We start from the raw sequence: 24134 nt of genomic DNA on the forward strand, positions 1-24134 counted from the left end.
CTAATCTAGGTAAAATGGGTCATTTTTGAGCTAACTTGGATGAACTGGATCATTTATAAGCTAACCTAGGTAAAATGGGTCATTTTAGAGCTAACTTAGGTAAAATGGATCGTCTATGAGCTAACTAAGCTAATTATGCAATTTTTGACATAAGTAAGCTAAGTACAGATCGTTTTAGAGCTAAATTAGGTAAAATGGACGGTTTTGGAGGTCAGTAAGCTTATTAAGTCATTTTGGAGGAGAAGAAGCTAAGTCTAGGTCATTATGGTAAGCATTGGAGGAAATAAAGCTAAGTCTAGGTCTTTATGCATGTGTTAAGAAAAACACTAGATAAACTTACCAAGATCCAGGAGGTGTAGGAGCGGGGTGGCTCGTGTCGGTAGATGGAGAAGGATCGTGCGATGCTTGTCTGGAGTTACGCTGCACCAAAGATCATTTCCAATGTCTTGTTAGCATGATGACACTCAAATGTTAAGACTAGCAAGTAAAGTCCATTCAAATAAAAATCACCGTGGTCCCAGGAGCAATCACTGGCATCGGCGGAGCGGTCTGACCTGTCTTCTCGCACACAGACTGCACATTTGGTTTTGACGACTCAGTCATACTAGTTAGTAATGAGACAAACACTACATGAATGTTTTGGCTAATCTGCAGAAGAAACTTACCACAAGGAGCTCGTACATGGCCCTTGCCTGCATGTCATTCCGTGCCCTCTCCTCCTCCATCATCTTTGTCGTCCTCTCCTCCAGCTCCCGCTGCCTCTCCGCCGCCTCCGCCAGAAGTTTCTCCGTTCTATCTCTCTCACTCTGTATAGCAGCCTGCAACACCACTCACATGACCATTTGTAATCATTGATGGAAGCGCACACAATGTAATTAATGGAGAAAGATAACTGAGTACGTATCACTAACCTTGATGGCGAGTTGCACTGGCCGTTCACGAGGCCTTATCTCAGGAGCGGAGCTCGACTGGCGCGCCTTGATCTCCGGGAGAGTGCTAGGACAACGGATAAGTCCATCTCCAATGGCTATGGAGCCATGGGACCTCTCGCCACCAGATATCATCACCAGCTCTGGATCAATGGGACCCTGGCTTGGGTTAAAGTCCTCCCCTTTCCTCGCCTTCCCCTCATCTCTATATCTCACGAGCTTGTTGTGGGAGGAGATGTTGGTGAAGTTGTTTGCATCATCGAGGTCAGACTGAGAGAAAGCCTTGACTTTCTTGAAAGAGGCAGTGTGGGCCATGGCATACAGGTCGTACACCTCTGGCACCTTATCCGCCTTATTGTAGCGTGCCTGAAAGAGAGAAACAATGAAAATTAGTAATTAAAGGGCTCAAGCTAGCATGATGAATGAATTGCATGAATCATGAAGCAAACCACATACCCAGTTGCGCCCGAATTGATATAAGTTGGAGCTGCCTTGATGGTGTGGCACACCTTCCATTTGGGCACGTTTGTCCTTGGCCTCGTTGTGGAGGGCTAGCCATTGTTTTGAGCACCACTCATCGACCAACACCTCCCAACAATCCATCCGATCCGCACACCATCTCGGAGGCGCCTAAGTTAGCAAATAGAAACTTGAGCGCTATGGCTAAGAATTACTAAATGAAGGAACTTAAGTAGAGAAGGCCTTAAGAATTACCTTCATGTACTGCTCCTTACTCAGGAACTTATCGCGGCACGTGTCGCGACCCGATCCGAATGGATCAAGCGCTCTGTGCTCAGGTGTCATCCCTGGATCAGTAATGCTGACACCACACAGTACATCGAAGGATTTATAGTAGAGTGGCAATCACACACTTATTACATCGTTGTCTCAAAAGAGAACTTATTACAATAAAAATGGCTTAAGGCCAACTAGTGTCGATAACAGCGGAAGACTGGAAGATAAATGGGTCCATCAACTCCAACGGCATCACTGAGTAGCAACATGAGAAGTTGCAGCCCGAAAACGGGTCAGCACATGGAATATGCTGGCAAAGTAACACATAGAGAGTAATGGAATGAAACAGCTATACTATATGCATATATGGCTGGTGGAAAGCTCTATGGTTACAGTTTTGCGTAAAGCCAGTTTTTCCCTACTGCAAAGGAATAAATTTATTTAACTATCATGGTGGTTGTGAAACATCGAGAATGGTTGACAGCATTCTCAATCCCAATTAAGTGAACAACTAAAACCCAACAACATTAATTAGAGGTAACATGTTGAGATTCAGATGATATTCAAGTAGTAGATACTCAAGTTGTCCATAACCGGGGACACGGCTAATCATGATTAGTTTGTACACTCTGCAGAGGTTTGCGCACTTTTCCCCACAAGACTCGATCGCCTCCGTTGGATTTCTCGCACTACATGGTGTTTGAGAAACGGATGACCGAGACACAGTCTTTCAGAGGCGCTAGCACCTTACGATCGGGTAGACTGGTACACCTACATCCCCTACATCTGCTAGTCCACCACTGTAAGAGTTCGCACAACTTAGTCAACTATGCCAGAGCCCATAATGGCTTGTGGCTGCACACGGAAGTTTCTAGCATGAAAGATTTTATGATCCCTTTGAGCCTGGGTGGCGGTCCGAAAAAAAAACAGGCAAGTCCTGATAGACATCAGGTGCCTCAATCCACCCAGATGTGTGTTTAAGTTGCCACCTTAGATAAACCATTAAAATTATCAACTCACATCTGTCATGGAATATCACTCACCCAATCCATGTCTACTAGCATAGCATGGCATAATAAGCAAACGTAGAAGTAACTCCCAAAGGTTTCATAATAATAATATAGGTGATAGGTACTACCTCATCTACTTCCCATCCCACAATTTAATTAGATCCTAATCATGCAATGTGTGAGGATTGATCTAATGCAATAAAACATGGGTTGTAGAAAAGGTATGATCAAAGTGTTACTTGCCTTGCTGATGATCCGCGAGACCTAGGGTTTCGAAGTAACAAGCGGCGCAATCCGGGTGATCTATCGCAGACAAACAACAAGCACACAATAAGTACTCATCTAATGCACAGGTAAAACTCGAACAAAAGATCGAACCAGAAAGTTCAACTTAAGAACTCCGGTTGCAAAGAAAGAACGAACCGAACAAAGGAACGGAAAACAAACGGCGGAAGAAAACAAATCGGTTCTAGCAAGTTGAAACTAGGTCAAATTTTACCGGGGCAAAAACTTGTTTAAGTTGATTAGACGGAACGGCGGTTTCGAAACGAAACTCCAGGCGCTTGAATCACCTGATTCCGATAAACGAGCGAGAATAAAGACTAGAAAGAAGATCGGATCTGAGATCGCGATCGCGGAATAAATCCGACGAGAAGAAAAAGAAGAACGGTTATACGAACGGACGTTCGTTAACCTAGAAGAATCCGGTGATCACGTTCGTTAGGACGAACGGTCCGGTGAACGGTCCAAAGGCAACTAAATCGGAAAAGAAAACGAATCCGATCTAGGGTTTTCGGAAAAAAAACCGAAACAAAAAACCGATCTTGAAAATGAATCAGAAGAGAAGAAAAGAATCGGAACGATTAGAAGAAAACGATCCGAGGAAAAGAGACACGGGGCAACCTCCGGCGAGAGGCTCCGGCGGCGTGGCGTAGGGCGGCGGCGGCGTGGGCAAGGTGCGGCGGTGGCGCGGGTGTGGGGTGGCGCGGTGGCGGCGACTTGGGGTTTGATTTAACGGGTTTAGAGGGGGGGTGTTGGGGTATTTATATTGGTGAGGGGGGATTTACTTGGGGTAGGGGACAAGAAAAAGAGAGGAAAAAGGAATACGAAACAAAGGAAAAGGGGCTAAGAATCCTACTAGGATTCGGCCTAGAAGGCAAGAGGTGGCGGCGTCCTGCGCACCTGCGCCTGGCGCGCAGCGCACTTGGGGGCGGCGGCTGGCTGGGCCTTTGGCCCAGCTGGCCGGCTGGAGTTTTTTTTTTAACTAGTTCCGCACGCAGAAAAAAAACAAAAAGAGAACTAAATGAACTCCAAAATTACTAAAGTAAATTTTCCCCGACTCCTAAAAATGAGCCGAACAAAATGAACTTTACTCCGGACCTAAAATGCAATTTTCGAAAACGCGCATTTTTCCCTATCCAAATAAAATGCAAAAAGAACTCCGGCAACAAAAAAATTTGATCTATTTATTAAATCTTCATATTTTCCTAAATTTGGGAAAGTCATATTATTCCCTCTCTCATATTTTGATATTGGAAAAATAATTGAAGATAAAATAAATAAATCAAATGATCCTCTTTTCAAATTCGAGAAAACTCTCAAATATGAAAATAACGAAATCTCCAACTCTCTCAGAGGGTCCTTGAGTTGCGTGAAATTTCTAGGATCAACCAAAATGCAATAAAATATGATATGCGTGATGATCTAGTGTATAACATTCCAAATTGAAAATTTGGGATGTTACAGCACGCCGGCTTGGTCTTCTTGATACCACGCAAGGCGTAGTAGTCTCGAACAGCCTGCACCCGAGCCTCGTGCCGTAAGTTCTGGAGTAGGCGCTTGCAGACGTTCTCGATAACATGTGCCGCGTCCTCCTCATATCCCTCCTCACACCTGTAGAATGTCTGCAATCAAATGAGACAATATTGATTAGTACAATTAATAACTAGCTAGTTGAAGATTATTAAATGTGTAAAGGAGAAATTACCCAGAACTTTCTGATCACCATGTCTGCCCTCGTGTCGCACACGACACCGTCGATAATCTCATCCGGCGGGGCTGGGGCAGCCACGTAGTGCTCCCAGCTCAATCCAAGCTCTGGAAGCCGACCCTCACCAGGCAACGTGACAAACCCCGGGAAGTTTTGCCGGCAAAGAACTCCAAGGACGGAGTTGGGCCGGCGGACACTATGATGGTGGTGCCAACCCCTGCAGCATGACAAGGCCAACGCATTAGTTATTTGAAGAAACGTGAATGCAGAAGGTACAAAAATATTAAATGCACTTACGTACCTCTCCCCATCAGGGAAAATCAACCACCTCTGCTCGCGGGTCACCGGCACGGACGGGAGCCGTGTAGCACCACGCTGGTAGACGTTGCCCCCCTCCTCCCCCTCCTCATCAGTCGGCTCCCCGCCATCATCAGCATGGCCACTCGGCTCCCCGCCATGCTCAGGCTGACCCGGCCAGGTACCCCATCCAGACGTGTGCTCCTCCGGGGTCTCGTGGGCCCAAGTCTCGTGGGCCGAAGGCCCGTCGCCCCGAGGCTCGTGGGCCGAAGACTCGTGGATCGGAGGCTCGTGGACCGGAGTCTGTGCAGTCTCCTCCTCAGACGAGTCCACCCTAGCAGTCATGTGCTCGGGTGAAACAGCTAGGGGTGGCGGCGAGGAAGGCGCCCTAGCAGTCACCGTACGTCCTCTCCCCCGACCACGTGCTCTAGCTCCTCTCTTCTTCTTACCTCGTCCCCTGCTGGGCACCGCGGTCGACAAAGAAGGGCCCGGCGGTGTCGCCATACTGTCCAGCAACGCTCAGCGGAGAGGTGCGTGTGGAATGGAAGACCTCGCACCACGCACCGACGAAGAAGGGGCCTCGGCGCGCTCCCAACCAGCGCCCACCATCTTTCAACACCTGCCATGACAAAGTTAAACGAAATTAGTACAACATAAAAAAGTACCGACATGAATAATAATATGTATATCACTTAAGTGTATCATCATCAAGTACAACATAAAAAAATTGAATACCTGACACTACTAATAATCTCGATCAGTATCATCACTAAATGCATAATCATCATCATCACTATAATCAATGATGGGCTCATAGGGTTCATTGGCATCAACATGTGCAAGGCCACCTTGACGTAATCGGTCAAGCATTGACAGGTCATCCGCAGCAGTAACCTCTTCTTGTTCTGGCTCTTCTTGTTCCTCCTCTGGGGTGATGTCGGATTCATTGTTGCTGTCTACCTCAATGTTTTGGGGTGAAGTATAGCGGTTCTTGAAACGCTTTTTGGAAAGACGTGTCTCTTGGAAGAATTCTCCTTCATATGTGTCTGGGTTAATGTGAGGTTCATAATCCTCTTCCTTTGGGGGAGAAAGTCTAGCACGTGGCGGCACTTCATAAACGACATCCCAACCTTTCAGATTTGGATTAGTTTGGCAGGCCCATGGTAGATAGAATACTTGGGTCGCCTGTTGAGCCATAATATAGACATCAGGAACATCTAAATGAGTGCTTTGGTTGATTTCAACTAGCCCTATATGTTCATGAGTCCTTCTAGTCTCCTTCGGCTGAAACCAATAACATTTGAAGACTACGACATTCGGTGGGTTTTCACCATAGAACAGAAGTTCATAAATTGCTTCAACTCTCCCATAATACTCGGTACCTCCTTCGCCGATAGCAGATACACAACAATTTGTAGACTTTCGGTCGGCCATAGATAGCTCTTTGCCGTAGGTACGAAAGCGATACCCGTTGATGTCGTACTTGTCAAATGAACGGACCTTATAGTCAAAACCATTAGCGACTTGTCTCAATTCGGCGTCCATAGACTCTGAATTAGCCTACAAGTTTAATATGAAAGGATTGTTGCATTATGCACAAATTAGCGAATGAAATGAAATTGTCTAATAGAAATTACCGTTTGTTTGAACCAAGAGATGAAACCGGGATAGCCACCTCCTTGCTTTGCGAGAAGCTCATACTCTTCGACGGAATCCTTTTGGATCTCCGCTCCATATGAGAATATGGCGACGTATCGACTGTATGACATATCCAGGAATAAGAGTAGTTCAAAGGAAATAGAAGTTGCAAAAAAATGTACCGAGAACTTACTCGATGTACGGCCGCACTTCTATCAGGTTGTTGAAGATATACAATGAAATGGTCCACCATTCTTCGTTATCCAAAGATACTGGATGTGAAACACTAGCTGGTGCGAGATTCCCTTTGAATAGGCTGAGGTTGGATCCACCCTTTTTAGGCTCGTCAGCATTGTACCGAGGCTTCGGATTATGCAAATGACGATTTTTGGCTTCGTAGTGCGCTGTTACGAAGTTTGCCGCCTCCTCTGTGATGAATGCCTCAGCCATCGATGCTTCAATTCTACGTTTATTTTTACATTTTTCTCGAAGCGTCTTCTGCATCCTCTCAGTTGGGTAGCACCAACGATTTTGCACGGGCCCCCCCAATCTTGCCTCGGTCGGGAGATGCAAAATCAAATGCTGCATTGGATTAAAGAAGCCCGGTGGAAAGATCTTCTCTAACTTGCAGATCAACTCCGGCGCCAACTCTTCCATTTCTTCTAGCACGCCAGGCGATAGTTCTTTCGCACAAAGAACACGGAAGAAATAGCTGAGTTCTGCCAGTACTAGCCATTCATCCTCAGGGATGAAGCCACGCAACATCACCGACATTACCCGCTCAATCCATATGTGCCAATCATGACTCTTGAGACCAAATATCTTCAGTTTATCAAGATTCGCTCCCCTATTTAGATTCGATGCATACCCATCGGGGAACATCAACTGCTGTTGCGCCCACAAGAGAATTTCCCTCATGGCTGGCCTTCCAAGATTGAACCATGCCTTTGGCTTCGTCCAGTTCTGCTTTCCTTTCGGTTCTTTCATGTTTTGTAACGGCCTATCACATAGCGCCTCCAGATCGACTCTAGCCTTAGTATTATCCTTTGACTTCCCATCTATGCCGAACAATGTACCAAAAAGTGCCTCGGCGATATTCTTCTCAGTGTGCATCACGTCGATGTTGTGTGGGCAAAGGAGGTCTTTGAAGTAAGGTAGAACCCATAAGCATGTTTTGTGAGTCCACGCGTGCTTAGTATTATACCCCTTGAAGTACCCTGGACGTTGTGGATCTGGCTCGAGAGCGTTTAACTGATCCAAGGTCTGTTGGCCTGTCAATGCAGGTGGTGCAGAGTTTTTGACAACTCTACCCCTGATGAAGTTCTTCTTGTCTTTCCTGAACTTATGGTGAGGATCCAGGAACTGTCTATGCATGTCGAAGCAAGAAAACTTGCGACCGGCTTGAAGCCAACGAAACTCAAGAGCTCCCTTGCATGTGGGGCACGGGAACCTTCCATGCACACACCAGCCAACGAATAGCGCATACGCCGGCAAGTCATGCGTCGAGTACATGTACCAGACACGCATTATGAAGTTCCGTTTGCTAAAGGCGTCGTATGTCTTGAACCCATTATCCCAGGATTCTTGCAATTCGTCCTTAAGCGGCTGCATGTACACATTCATATTTTTGCCCGGATAGTTGGGTCCTGGAATTATCTACGTCAGGAAAATGTTCTTTCTTTGCATAATCTGTCCGGGGGGGAGATTGAGTGGAAAGACAAATACTGGCCAACAACTGTATTGGGCTGCCGTCATACCAAACACACTGAACCCATCCGTGCTGATGCCGACTCGAGGATGCCTCGGATCTGCCGCTTTGTCAGCATGTAATTCATCAAACTTTTTCCACGCAACACCATCCGATGTGTGTACCATCATCAGATTCCCATCTGCATCTAGTTCGGTTCTTTTTCCTGTTTTGTGCCATGTCATGTATCTGGCCGCCTCTTCGACCATGAAAAGACGTTGAATTCTTGGTACGATTGGCATATACCGAAGAACACTAATGGGGATTTTGGTCTGTGTCTTCTCACCCATACCGTTGTCTACCACAATATACCTGGAAGACTTGCAAATGGGACAATAGTTCAAGTCCGCATAGTCAAGCCTAAATAAGGCACATCCTTTCTCACAGGCATGTATCTTCTCATAGGGCATCTTCAGTGCACGGAGGATTTTGTCCGACTGGTACAGGTTTGCAGGCATTACATGGCCTTTGGGTAGAAAGCGTCCAAATACTGTCATAATTGCGTCATAGCATTCTCTGCCCAAGTTGAACTGAGCCTTCAGAGCCATTACTTGTGAGATGGCATCCAACTGACAAAGCTCAGTGTGCTCGTGGAGCGGACGTTTCGAAGACTCCAACATTTCATTGAAGGCCTTTGCAGATTCCTCCATCTCCTCGTCCGAATCCCGAGCATCATCATAGCCTTGCACCATGTTTTCCATCCCGGTACCATGCTCGTCGGTGCGACAACGATCCACCTCAGCTCGGTCACGTTGGGCAGACTCACCATGAAATGTCCACACCGTATAATCGGGCGTAAAACCACTCTTCTGCAGGTGTTTGCCCATTTCAGCCTCTGTCTTCTTTTCCCAATTGCCGCACCGGAAACAGGGGCACCAGGTTTTCTTTTGGCCATTTGCAAATGCAGCTTGCACAAACCCCTTAGTTTTTGTGAACCATTCAGCGCTCCATTTGTTCTGACCAGTGTGACCGGTATACATCCAGGCACGGTCACTCATCTTGACTTTCAGAGCTACTGGACACACAACAATTATATATGTAATTCACCATGTATATATTCATTAGTTGATCTACTTTGTCAATTTTATTACGTCCATGCAACCTACACTCTAATAGGTAATGATAGGTCCTAATCCCACCCGTGTATGTGTAGATTGGGTTCATTTTCCCATGCTATGCTCCGGATCCGACGCAAAATTTCGGCAGCACCTCCCCGCTGTTCTCCTGATACATGTCTCTGCAATAAATAGAGAGGATGTGTACCCAGAGAACAACAGGGGAGGCACTGACGAAATATATGCGTCGGATCCGGAGCAAAGCATATGGGAAAACGAACCCAATCTACACATACTCGGGCTGTCCATGGATAGCGTTGGACAATTCGAAAGAATCAAGGTTATAAATATGCAAATGCATGCATATTTATAACTATGACGCTTTCGAACGGGAGACACATATTGGTTACGCATACTGATGATTCAAGACACATATATAGCTAGCTATCAAGTTTCATCGGAATAGATGAAATAATTAATGGGGGAGGAGGACTTGTCATTTGTGCTCACCCACGAACGAAGGGGCAGAGCTCGTCAGACGCACGGCGAGGTCGTCGAACACCAAACCTCGCAGCGATGAAACAACTGCACATTTAAAACTACACGATCAACACAATTATATATGATGTTTTTCATAACAAAATCGAAAAATATATGACCTAACTAATAATTCACAAATATATGACCCCGTCGGCCTTTGGAAGGCCAAAGAACACCTTTTCGGGAGGAGTCGGTGGTCGGGGTGTCCTGTCGGTGTCGGGTGCCGTGTCGGGGTCGGGGGGTCAGGGTGTCGTGTCGATGTCGGGGTAGTGTCGTGTCGGTGTCGGGGTGTTGTTTCGGGGTCGCGGTGTGGTGTCGGGGTCAGGGTGTTGGGTCAGACTCGGGGTCGGGGTGTCGGGTCAGGCTCGGGGGGTCGGGGTGTCGGGGTCGGGGTCGGGGTGTCGGGGTCGGGGTCGGGCTCGGGGTGTCGGGGTCGGGGTCTCGGGGTCGGGGTGTCGTGTCAGGGTGCCGGGTCGGGGTCTTTTTTCCTTTTCTTCTTCTTCCTCTTCTTCATTTTCTTCCTTTTCTTCCTTTTTTTTCCTTCTTCTTCTTCTTCTTCTTCTTCCTCCTTTCCTTTTTCCTCTTCTTCTTCTCCTCCTCTCCTGTTTTTTTCTTCTTCTTCTTCCTCTTCTTCTTTTTTCTTCTCCTCCTCCTCTTCTTCTTCTCCTCCTCTCCTGTTTTTTTCGTCTTCTTCTTCTTCCTCCTCTTCTTCTTTTTTCTTCTCCTCCTCCTCTTCTTCTTCCTCCTTTCCTTTTTCCTCTTCTTCTTCTCCTCCTCTCCTGTTTTTTTCTTCTTCTTCTTTTTCTTTCCTAAAACTGAACTAAACCTAAAACTAAACATAAATCTAATCTAAACATAAACCTAAAACTAAAAAAACAGAAAAAAGGAAAAAACTAAATCTAAACCTAAAACTAAACTAAGACTAAACCTAAACCTAAACCTAAAACTAAAACTGAAACTAAATCTAAACTAAACATAAACCTAAAACTAAAAAAACAGAAAAAAGGAAAAACAGAGGAGAGGTAGAGCTCACCTGGGCCGGTGGAGGAGGTGGCCGGTGGAGGGGGGGCGGGGCAGCCTGGGGCGGCGGCGCCGGGCCCAGGGCGGTGGGGCGGGGGGCCGGGGCGCGGCGGCGCTGAGACGGGGGGCCGGTGGAGGAGGGGGGGCGGGGCGGCGGCAGTGGCGACGAGGCGGGGGGCCGGTGGAGGAGGGGGGGCGGGGCGGCGGCGCCGGGCACGGGGCGGTGGGGCGCGGGGGGGGGGGGGCGGGGCGCGGCGGCGGCGAGTGGTGGTGGCAGCCACGCGTGTGGGAGAAGGGGAGAGAAACAGAGAGAGAGGGCGCGGGGTGGGGGCGCGCCGTTAGATATGTTAAATCTTTGCCTTCCGCCCCCCTTTGTCGTCCGCTTATTTGCTCTTAGCCGTCTGCTAGCAGACGGCAAAGAGGGGGGCCCGTTAAGTTTTTTTTAAGCAGCTCGTTAGTGGGGCCTCTCCCTCTTTGCCGTCTGCTAGCCGACGGCAAAGAATCTTTGCCGTCAGCTAGCGGACAGCAAAGAACTGGCTGATGGCAAAGGCTTTCTTTGCCATCAGCCAGTTCTTTGCCGTCTGCTTTCGGGTAGCTGATGGCAAAGCGCTGGCAGATGGCAAAGTAGCTGATTCTAGTAGTGATGGTACATGTACAACTACCTGTCATTATAAGTACACTTATAAAGGACAGCATGTACTTACAAGAACAATGCAGAGCTAAAAAACATTGGCATTGGATATATTCTACACTAATGTAACCATTCATACAGATCAGATAATTTGGAGCGAACAATTGATAAGCAAGCTATCATGCATACTGCTGTCACATAATGAACCAGGTATGTATGCAAGTACAGTGATACAGGACAACATGTACTAACAAGAGCAAAGCAGCGGGCAGCATATTTGTGATATCCTGTCATTCTTGTCAAACCAGAATTCTTGTTCGAGCAAATTTCCTGCAAAAAAGATCCGTAAGGCACATGCGAAAAAGTAGAAGTTCAAATTGTCTTGTGATTTCATAGACAGTACCTCATCCTGGGAATGAGACCAGTGCATAAAAAGGTTTTTCCATTCAATGTCTTCTAAATTTAGCACAGGAGACTTCACCGGAAATTCGTTTATAGACTTGCCATCAAAGTGTGATTTCCTCAAATAACACCGATACTGCAGCAATGCTTCCTTGAAAAGCACAAGCAAGCTTGGCTCGTCATGACTATCCAGATTGACCCTCGCCTAGTTACAACAATGTAATGTAAATCATTCATGTGTTCAATCAGCAGAAAACAAGAAAATAATAACCATGAATAATAGCACTTACACGTAAGTTGGACAGGAAGATGTGAAAATGGTGTTTGTCTTCACAGTAATCTTCCCATGATGGGAATATATGCACGTAGTCCCTAACAACATTGAAAGCATTGTCTTTTAAATTGGGAATAAATGGAATGGGGTTCCAATCTGCAGGAATTGGCCGTCTCTGTAGTTGGGATAGGTCTTCGGCCAGTGGACTTGCTATACTTTTTGCTGGAGTGGGATTTTTCTATGGTACAGCCAGTGCTATGGCAAATGAAATCGGTATACCTTTTGCTGGAGTGCAGATCCTGTGTGGTGGGGCTAGTGGTGTGGCCAGTGAAGTATGGGTACAGTCTGCTGGAGTCGGTCCTACGTTTTGTGTCACTGATTGTACAGCCAATATAAGTGGGGTGATGTCTGATTTCTCCGGCACCACCACGTTTTTCAAGGACTTTGCTGGTGCTCCTTCAGGTTCGGCAATCACCCTCTTCCTTTTTGATGTCTGATGCACAAGAACAACATTTGAGTGGAAAAACATGGTATGATGACAGATGGAATATGTATTGATAATGGATGGGCATGGCATCTTGACATATATGATGAGTAAACTAAGAAGATGGCGGTGCAACAAAGTAGAAGAAATGCAAGACAACATATGCAAGATACCCGCAATCAATAAAACATTGCCAAATTAGAACAGGCACCTTGATGGGTGAACAGGACAGGCCATCTGCCTTTGACTCCTCGAGGTTAGAATAGTCATTAGGATCATATTATAAACAAGAATCAAAAGGTGGGGAGCGTATGAGTTTCATTGCATCCAGAATGTCACTCAATGCCTTGGTGCCAATTCTGTAAGTCATTGCAGTGTTTAGCTTCAAGAGTGGAGTGCTACTAGTGCGACACAAAGCAGCTACACAGATCATAGTGTAGATATAACGGGAAAACCTTAAGCATCAGAGTAAAATCAACAAAGTGGAACTTGCTGGAATATATGTGCCAGTATTGCCGGTACGGCGAGAAAGGCTTCGGATACCAGCTCTCTTCAAGTGAAGGTGCGGTAATGTTAATATCAATGTAACTCTCAAAGGCGTCACAGCTCCCCGCATTTCCTTGCTATTCTTATAGGATTCAAGTGGGCAGGCCACTACAAATCCTATTCCTATGTTTACAAGATCCTACGAATCAAAAAAGCTCAAAGTGTCCATCACAACCGACCGTATAGACCTCTACACTGCAAATGTCCCTGCTCATCTTCTATACAAGGAACATACTATACTACTATCATACTCCCTTCGTTCCAAAATATAAGTCTTGGTAGAAATTTCCACTATGGATCACATACAGATGTATCCAGGTACATTTTAGAGTGTAGATTCACTCATTTTGCTCCATATGTAGTCCATGGTGGAATCTATACAAAGACTTGTATTTAGGAACGGAGAGAGTACATATTAAAGAAGAACGGAAGAAGAACATGGTAAAGAAGAGCAAGTAGATTTTGGATAATAAAATGTTGGTTGCGCAGTGCCCACACATGATGAACCAGAGCGCATTAAGAATGCAACTCCTAGCTATCTCTCGACCATTTCAGGCAGTTGGATGAAGATCCTATGTCTCCTAACCCTTCTTCTTCCTCGTCTCTGATTCTTCCCATACAGAACACCGCACGGGCCGCCGGCCGGACCACCGGCCCCCACCGCCTGTGTTCCTCCGCCACCCCCAACCCCCACCCGTGTCGAGTTTTCTTCATTCGGCGAGGCCCCACAACCACCCAAGCCCCTTCGATCACACCGGCGAACTCCGGCGAGCTCTGAAAAATTGACTGACCCAATTTTGAAATTTAGTATACTATGATTTAACTAGTGTGGAATATAAAAGGGGAAAACCATAAGCATTACGAGTATGGTGTTGAGCGTGCCGTGGAGGATATGATGGTGCAAACCGGACAAAGGCAACTTCGCAACCAAGACAAGAAATCAGAGTAAAGCAGTGGCGATCTATTTTCTTGCTGCGATAAATAAGTTGAGCAGATACGGAAGAGTACCGCCTCTGGTGCGGCGCCGTGTACCCATCTGCTGAGAATTTGACGGTGCTGCGGTAGCGATGGCTGTCGGTGGCGTGGAAGCAGATCTAGGAGGGTAGACGGTGGCGGCAGGGCGCGATGGACGAGACGGTCGTAGGAGCGGCGCCGACAAGGTGGACGACGGCGGGGATGAAGCGAGAGGACGGGATGCAAGGATCCCGGTCTGAAACCATGGATGAGAGAGGTCGATCTCTTGTAATGGACGGCAGCGTCGGGGTATCAGCTCCAGCATGGTGGAGGAGGACGGCGGTGGATGGGGTGGCGGACGGCGGCGGATGGAGCAGGGTGGGGTGGAGAGGGTGTTTTGGCGCCCACGGAGTACGAATGGGGAAAAGGGAGGTAGAGAGGAAGGGGGGAACCATGTATTCAGGGCGCGCTTGTCTCAAATGCAAGGAAATTTACAAACTTAGCCCCCGTTTCAAATTTCTACTACATCACAACAACACTAGTCGGTTGGGGATAGGACGGTAATCTCGCATACACCGAATATTTGCCGACGAGAGTTTGTTTTTGGCGCCCACCGTGTATGAATATGAATCGGGAAGGGAGTCGATTTCGGCCGAGGACACACTGTGTTTTGGCGCCCACCGTGTATGAATCCGGGTGAGAGGCGGTTACGTCACGATTGGGTGAAATTACAAACCTACCCCTATCGAAACCTATAGAAATCCAGCATATAGGCTTTGCGTGGCAGGGATAGGCAGTAGTGATTTCCATCTCGCAGATTTTGGTTTCGGGCGGTTACTGCGACTTTCCCCGCTTCGTTCAAATTTTGCAGAGTGCACGTTTACCGTGCCAACTCAATTCGAATCCCGTTTGTATTCTATTTTTTCGGGCGGGATCCATTTTCAATTGGAACTACATTCTATATACATCATTTTTTATATATACTTTCAAAAGCACAACACCATTTATACATAAATATGGTTTACAAATGGCATGATCTCAGATTCATAAGGTTGTATCCATCAATTTGGATTTTCAAATATTTGAAACTACTTTATGTTGAAATCCAATGTATGCATTCCTCGCTAACTGTCTCCAATTAATGTGTGTTTCATGCGGGTTTTTTTACTTCTCAAACATGTACAATGTGTTTCACACACGCAACATATAGTGTAATCCCGTTTAGACATTAATTGCATATAAACCATGCATTGTTTGTAATTGAAGAATCTATGGATCACCAATATTGATAAACTATATAACATTACACGTGTGCCCAAATTCAAATGAATATGCACGTTTGATACACCAATTTGCGGTTATGATATTATCGATGTTGTGATCTCCAGTTTAAATATTTGAATCCCCTTTAATCCATATATTCGTCTCATATAGCTATCACTCATGCTTATATAGGACTATCTCTCTGGACCTATACGCGTTCATCGTCTCTCAGGTATCTCTCGTGCTACCTGTATGTCGACAATGATCTTTTATCTGTGTAACACACTGACGGTACTCTCTCCCTCGACCTTCATCACTCTATCTCTCTCTAAGTATATCTCACTCCCTGCTATGTGTCTTTAACTATGATTCTCCATGTGGAATCTCTTTCTCTCACACAAACACAAAACTTTGTCTCTCGGGGTCTCATTTCTCTACTATTCCCATGTGTCCCACTCGCACACCCCTCATACAGAGATGTCTTTCGCTCCTTAGATATGAGAACCTATGACTCTTCCTCTTCAATATCCCTTTCTCACACACAAACACAAACTCTTTCTCCCAGGGTCTCATATTTCTCCATTGTTCTTTTGTATGTCGCTCGTACACACCCTCTCTCCCTAGAGATATCTTGCGTTCCCTCGTATGTCTCTCTAGTTATCACTCTCGTTGTGAAATATCTTTCTCTCTCGCAGACACAAAACTCCGTCTCTCTGGATCTCATTTCTCTCTGATATCTGTTGTATGTGACTCACACGCACCCTCTCTCTATCTCTCTCACACCCACACACATAACCCAGCCTTTTGATCCACTCGACTCCTATATCTAACGCACACTAGCTAGCATCTTTATCTTTCTATTTATCTGTTTCTCCATCAACCTTCTTTCTCACCCTCACTCTTGATTCCTATCACGCACACTACATATATTTCTCTCTACATGCAGTCAAGTGCCCTCTCACACACATATACAACTTCACCCTTTGAACCACCCGACGTTCATCTCCAACATCCAAACTAGCGGATGTCCCTCTAGCTAGCATCTCCATCTCTGTATCTATCTGTAGTTTCTCCGTCAACATTTCTTTCTCGCACGGAGTCTTGCTTCCTATCACCCACACTATATATGTCTCTCCATACATATGCATTTATAGGTTGGTCTCTTTTGCACAATCATTGCGCTTCACTCCCTCTGCTCGCCATAGATGCATGCTCCAGCCCATGCCACTATCTCTTAAAGACAAAAACACATGCTCAATTGTCGGGACTTCTACCATGCATTCTCACATGCATGCATATTGTCATACCGATCCGTCTCTCCCATGTCGTTGATCTATGACTTATGTCTTCTTTCTTTTATCTCGATCATGCGCGCGCGCGCACACACACACATCCCACGTATACATGTATACCTCTCACACACGCACGTTCAAGGTCTCTATGTCTCCATGCGTAGTTAATTACCCTCAATCCTAATGCCACATCGAATTGTTCTCCTCTTTTGTGCACATAACTTCCGCCTGGATGGGTAAAACACACACTCACACTTAACAATCTCCTTCTAGCTACCCCCCCCCCCCGCCTCTCACTCTTCCCCTATATCCCCGAAACCAATAAGACCATCCCTTAGTTTAATTCGCGCCTACATGCACCATCGATATGTAGTAGTCTTCCTCGGTGTCTCTCGAAGAAACACGTTCTCTCGAAGTCGACTCCTCTCATGCATATAGGTCCTAATGCGTTTTTCGAGGCTAACTTTGACCAAACGTTAGAGCAATAATATATGACATGCAACTTACACAAAGCATACCTTCAATTTTGTATGTTAAAGGAGCTTCAAATAATATAATTTGCATAGTATACATCTCATGTGCTATTAATCTTGTCAATAGTCAAAGGCTGTCTTGAAAAACACATTAGGCCCTATATAGATGGAAGGAGGGAGTAGGTCCCATGCAAAAAATGAGAATAAAATTCAAACATCTGGGCATCGTGGCTCGGTCGATAACATTGAGAAACTTGGTTTTAAAATCATGAAACTTGGCATGGTGTCATGTCATGGTAGTACCATGTCGTGGTAAAAAAAATTGGCCGAATAGGAACAAATTTTGGTATAAGCTTCTTGCAAATCGGAGCTTCTCTCAAGAAGGCTCGTGGTTCTGGGAGGGAACGTGTCACCTTTGTGTGCATAATTCAAATTTGAAATACAAGCACATGTTCCAGTGCACCAAAGTTGGTTGAAAAATCACATGTGTGTCCTCGGGTAAATATCTAGGTTCCATGCAAGAAATGGGAATGAAATTCAAAATTCTAGGCGTCGTGGCTGGGTTGGAAACATTGAGAAACTTAGTTTTTTAATTCCTGTAAATCCAAAACACGCATAAAAATAATGAAACTTGGCTTGGTGCCATGACATGGCACCAACGTGCTGTGGTAAATTTGCAGTCCGATTTGCGAAGGCGCCCACATTAACAATCAACAAAGTCATTTTGGAAGAAGTGTTGTCATGTTACAATCGGAAACACAAGTATTATTGAAACCGTGGGCGTTCTACTTACTAGTACCATTTACGTGCCGCCACGCGTCCCCTTTTTTATTAGCTAGGAGGCGATGTGCAGGGTAGCTATTTGAGTACGAGAGGCGTGCGATCAGATCCCTGCGCGTGCTTATCAGGAGGAGAGCCCTTTGACCTCCATCTGCCGTCCACCTCTCTCCCAAGGTCTCCATTAATGGCGCCCGAGCCTCTATTTAATGGCGTGGCTATGTCTCACTCGACTGAGATTTAAGAGAGAGAAAAGAAAATCTGAAAGCACAGATCTTGATGTAAGATCCGACGGACCTATATAGCATCTACTGCGACTTATAGCAAGACTGATGAATATATAAGTACGATTAACTTTTTTTGATCAAAGAAGGGCTTGCCCCTTCCGATTTTCATTACTGAAAACCACCACAATTCACAAGAAGTTCAGCACAACTCCAGCCTAACACGAAGGATTAAAAGGTACCAGATTGAAATCGCAACATCCCAAGAGTCCAACAAAGGCCAAACATCCGCGCTAGAACCCAACATTTCACAACCGACGACACAATCCACATCCTAAACCGATTATTACATAAAAAGAAACCAGGAAACTAGTCTCCGCGGCGAGCGACAATGAGCTCTTTCGTGTCCTCAAGACGCTGCTTGAGAACATCCACGAATTCCTCCACCAGCCTTTGGTGCTCGTTGCGGAGCATGTCATTCTCGTCCATAAGTTTCTTCAACAAGGCACTAGTCTCCTCCTGCAGGTCTGCACTTCGGACGATCTTCTCCCTCAGCAGGTCGCGCTCGGCCCGGAGCCTCTCATTGCCCTCCCTTAGTTGCCGGATGACACCGGTAGCCTGTTCAAACGAGGCTATCATGTCGTCCTGCAACCTCGCCGAGCCAGAGATCTGATCCATCTGGCTATGGACGATCGCATGCATGCGCCTGTAACAGTCGTCGCGTGCCCGCGAGAAATTTTCCCAGGCCGCCGCGGCGTGGTGGTACATCTCTACTGCATTCGTGGCGCGGCGGGACATCTCTGCTGCTTCCGTGGCGCGGCCGGACCAGTCTGCTGCATTGACGACGCGACGGAACCTCCGTGCTGCTTCAGCGGCACGGCGGGGCCTCTGTGCTGCTACTTCCGCACGACGGGACATGTCGGTTGCTCTCGCAGCGAGGTGGGACATCTCTCGTGCTTCCGCTTCCATGCTCGCCTCTCCCTGGTGGCAATCTCTCGACCCAGAACTCACGCTGGCCATGGCAGACGCAAGGGAAGGATGCTGAATGACTTGTTTGTTTTTGTGGATGAGGAGTTGAGGAGGAATGTGCAGTCATCTTGGCATACTAGTATTTATAACCGAGTACTAATACGCTCCTAAGTGGGAAACCGTTTAGGTTGTGATCGGTGTGAACAGGTTTGCAATTCAATATAGCGTGGAGTAATTTGGAATGTGACGAGACGCAAGCTCAAAATTTATTGACGGTTCTAGTTTCGAAGTGCGGCACTATTCCTGGATGGAGTACTTCTTTTTCTACTCCCTCCTTTCTGGTTTTATAGGGCTTATCTCAAAATTTTAGTTTTTCCATTTTATAAGGCTCAATTTGGTTGTCCCCAACACATGTTCAGATTCCAAGGTGCATTAAATCATTGCATGCAAGTATTAAGAGAAAATTGACCAATGCATGTACTTTATGCATGCATGCATTGCAATTAATGCATTAAACCTATCTCTCAGGACTTCTCTCATGCACCATCGTGCCACCCACAAAAACTTGTACTCTGAGTTTAGTAGTACGTTATACAGGAGGAGAAGAGGTGCACGCACACACTCTTCCTCTCACACACGCGTATATTTTTTCTCGAAAAGGAGGATGATGACCCTCGGCCTCTGCATCTGGGAGTCACACATGCAAATTATTGAAATATATCGAGTGCAGTGCTTTGATGTGTCGCGTCAACTCGTACATCAATGAGAAGTTTGATTATCCTCTCCCTCGCGAACTTAACTGCACATGCCTTTGGCTGTATGACAGGTTGGCCACACACCTGTAGGGCCCACCTATCATACACGCAAAGCCAGGAGCGTCCCTCCCTCGCCCATGAGCGTGGTGGCTGGCAAGACTAGGAGAAGCTTTCGCTACACGCTCTCCCTCCCGCACGTGGTGGACATGCAGCAGTTCAATCGGTGTCAGATGGCCAGAAGCGTACTGTAGTACTCCTCTAGTGCAGTAGTATTCCATCATTGTTCGACTTTCCGAAGAGGCGAAGAGCCAAGCGCAGCCCGGACGCTCGTGTGGCAGTTTCATGTGTATAGTCATCTAGGATAGCATGTACTGTGCCTGTAAGCTTAAAATTGTTGGGGTCGGCTCCATGCTATGTGGCCGTCTCGAACTTTTTAAAAAATTAAAATAGTCTTCTGGCCCTACCCGAAAACTGCCGCGCGTACTGCCCAGGAAAAGCCCCGCCCTCAACTTTTAACTACGCGAAAATAGTTCGATCTTGTTTGTTCTATATAAATACAGTACTTACTGTATGTTTATTCACCCGTGGGGTTGTTCAATGAATGGAGGGGCGGGGAGCACAAGTGAACAATACTATAGTACTACTACTAGTAAGTAGGAGTCATACAGTAGTCACCTTAAATAGAGAGTTTCTTTTCTTTAATGCCACGTACACAAATTGAAACGCTTGTTGTGGAGAAAAAAAGATAATCACTCCACTATATATGGACGCAGGGGCCTGAGCGCTTGCTTTACTAGGGTTGCTCTCTTCATTCTCTCATCCTCTCCAGATATAAACAAGACAGCGGTAGCGACATTTTCTCTCTGCTCACCGCTGGTCACAGATCCGGTCAGATCCCTTCGGCTGGTGTGTGTAGAGGACTAAAAGGTGCATCGTTCACGCGGTCATCGCCGCTGAGGGAGGAAACCCACAACTGCCGGAGGGGCCCGATCCTCTGCCCGTGCCGTTCTCTCCGACACATGGCCGGCTCGGGAGGTCCTCCGACCCTTCTTCCTCCCTACCGTATTGTCCGTAGATCCGACCTGCCGCCGCCAACATCCCGGCGACCCTCAGGTATAAGTTCTTCGAAAGCTGCCTTGCTCTACTGCCCCAGCTCCCCACGTGTCTCCATGTGCATCTTTTTCTACTCCCATCAGCTCTTCCAAAGCCACCTAAATTTTTAGTATTATTAGAGGTAAAGCTACTTCATGCATTCGAATCTAGGGCTTTGTTCAAACAACGAAGAAAGGGGGGAAAGTTGTAGCATGAATCTAGGACTTGATTCAAAGAGGAAATAATATGGTGAAAGTAGTAGAGACCGGATACCCAACCGGTCTCTTGGTTGAAAAGGGAAATAATGGGAAAACGCAGTACAAACTGGATAAGGAACATATCTATTATTGGTTGAAAAAAGGATAGAAAGTGGCGGCTGGTGGACAAGTCAATAGAGTATGTCCAGGATTAGATTTGCTGCCATCACATAGTAAAAGGTCTCCAAGATTAGATTTGCTGCCGTCACATAGTAAAAGGTCTTAGGATTAAATTTGCTGCCCTCACATAGTAAAAGGTCTCCAGGATTAGATTTGCTGCCCTCACATAGTAAAAGGTCTCCAGGATTAGATTTGCTGCCCTCACATAGTACAATGGCACTCTTGTTGTTTCCCCCAGTATGATAAGTAAGTTGCTCCTTTACGCTGCTGAGTGTCCTGGTGTCCCCACTGTCCCATGCCCTTAAACGAACTCTTTAGCTGTTGTTTATTTACTGTGTCTGGTAAACAAGCAATGCCACCATTAAAGTAATCCCATATTTGAGGAATCTCATTGTTGATCGTAATGCTTCTGGTAACATGAAGCATCGCTGACGTTTTAAAATTTCTATTGTCCTTGCGTGATTGCCATGAACATAATTAAGATGCTTCTTTTCATTTTGTATATGTTTCGTATATTCTTATTGACCAGCAACTGTTTACTTTCTATCTTTTTGTGCAGATAGGGATATCCATTTCACCTTGTTGCTATTGTGACCTTTTGGTGAACTGCAGAAAACACTTTTTTTCAAATGAGTGTCTTGTGCAGTTCAACTAAAATGTCACGTGGGCAACATCTCTCAATTTTGGTGGAACTGCACAAAATGGTGATTGGAGTTTCCAAAATCTCCGTCAAGTTCTGCTGGTAATCTCGTGCAACATTTTATTAGCCTTTGCAAGATGGAGCCGTCACTGTCACCACAATGGCACTTTATTTTAGTGGAACTGCACAAAAGGATAAGAAAATTATAGTTGCACCTTACATGAGCCGGACAGCCAACCTTAATGTTCCTCAATTTTAGTGCAACTACTAAAGAAGAACCCGCTAGCTCACAAGACCAAGTACTTCTTGCTAGCTGAATGATGCAATCTTTGCTTCATTTCAGGTGAACTGCAGAAAAAGGCGCATGAATTGAATCATGGAACTCCAGGCAGACCTCATCCAAGTAGAGCTGGAGGTTGAGTTCAAGGAGGCCGCTATTAAAGCGAAATCATGCTCTCCTGTCTCCTTGTTTGTGTTGTGCAAACAGGAATACTCAACTACAGATGTTGTGGCGGTCAAGAGCATTCGCCAAGTTCTTCAATTGTATGACATGGCTAGCCTAGATGGATTTAATCCCGATATTCACTTTATCAAAAGGCTCTAATGGGTTGGTTCTGAATCTTGCAAGCTGGGAATCAGTGAGATGTGTAGGCATCTTTGTTGTACTTATTATTTGGATCTTATTTGTTGGTTTTGAATCTTGCAAGCTGGGAATCAATGAGATGTGTGGGCATCTTTGTTGTACTTATTATTTGGATCTTATTTGTAGGTTCTGAATCTTGCAAGCTGGGAAACACGGCATGATGATGCAGAGGACAACAACCATAACAAACAGTTCAAACTCGGTAGTATTATCTTTGTGAAAGTGCGACAAATGTGATGATCGTGTGCGTCCTAAGAATAATAATTCTAATTGTTGTGCATGTTGATCCTGTGGCACTGATAGAACGAGCGAATGCATTGCTTGTTTTAAGTACAAATTTCTATTAAAGCTAATTAAATTGAAGTAAAGTGACCACTAACTCCTGTTATTACAGTACCAATACAGACCCGCTCGTGAACCGACGTGTGGCTGAGGGTGCATCTTCTGCCGGGCGTGCAGCGGACGAGGGAGGGGTAGTAACTGTTGTCGCCTGTACACACTCAGCTTACTATTGAATCCAGTTCCCCAAGAGCTGAAAAAAGAACTGTTGCCGCCGCCTACACACTCGTTCACTCGAAGAGACTCCAATGGGATCCGAGGGGTGAGCCTGCTAGATATGGACTTCAGCAAGGAGTTCCCCTTTGAGTTCGCCGTTCAGTCCTATGGCTGCACCAAGTTGAATGTGATGTACACCAACGATACGGACTCGGTGAAGCTCTGCCTCGCCTCAGTCCTATGGCTGCACCAGGTTCTGGAGCATTCGCCCGTTTCATCGGCAGCGCCGACTGCACCTTCGCTACGGTGGAGAGAAGGAAGAACACGACGATTCGGCCATCTGGTGCAACAAGCTTGTCGACATCCAGAAGCAATACAAGATCATCAGCAACGGGCAGGAGAAGGACTCCGTGGTTGACCTCGCTGGGACCATCATCGACCCCTGATACGCCAACATGAAAGAAGACGACCTGAACACGTGGGAGGTACCTCTGAATCTAGCCTACATAGCCCACGCAGCCAAGGGCGCATACGCATGCTACGATATGTACATGCAGATCTTGGACATGAGGGCGTGTCTGCTTCTGGTAACCGACGAATACATGGACAGCCGCAGCGTCATGATCAAGCGTGCCAGGAAGGTCTAGATGTTGTACTTTATCTGTTTATAAGCATCTTTATCATGTGAGTGTTTCATGCATTAGCCGATGTGTCGTAATTATCTGTTTTGTCCGAAATATTTCTTTTAAGAACCCATTAACCTGATTGCTTTTTTAGTGGCAATTTGCTTATGTATGTAAACTAGTTCACTTGTCCGTAAAAAAAACTAGTTCACTCGGCCGCCGTGCTTTGAATCTCCTTCCTCCCAGCATATTCCCCTCC

The 24134-nt window shown here is 46.2% G+C and overlaps 1 long non-coding RNA gene across 1 annotated transcript; it reads right to left on the minus strand.

Moving 5' to 3' along the window:
• Window positions 1-340: 340 nt before the first annotated feature.
• Window positions 341-786, minus strand: LOC147971236 (uncharacterized). Its single transcript, XR_015603292.1, has 3 exons — window positions 666-786; window positions 511-573; window positions 341-420 (listed from the first exon to the last, which is right to left on the minus strand). It is a non-coding gene; the product is annotated as an uncharacterized LOC147971236 (long non-coding RNA).
• Between the last annotated feature and the right edge of the window lie 23348 nt (window positions 787-24134).

Source organism: Triticum urartu, chromosome 5A (genome assembly GCF_056163025.1).
Source record: "Triticum urartu cultivar PI428250 chromosome 5A, HENAU_Tu73, whole genome shotgun sequence".
NCBI classification, from domain to species: domain Eukaryota; kingdom Viridiplantae; phylum Streptophyta; class Magnoliopsida; order Poales; family Poaceae; genus Triticum; species Triticum urartu.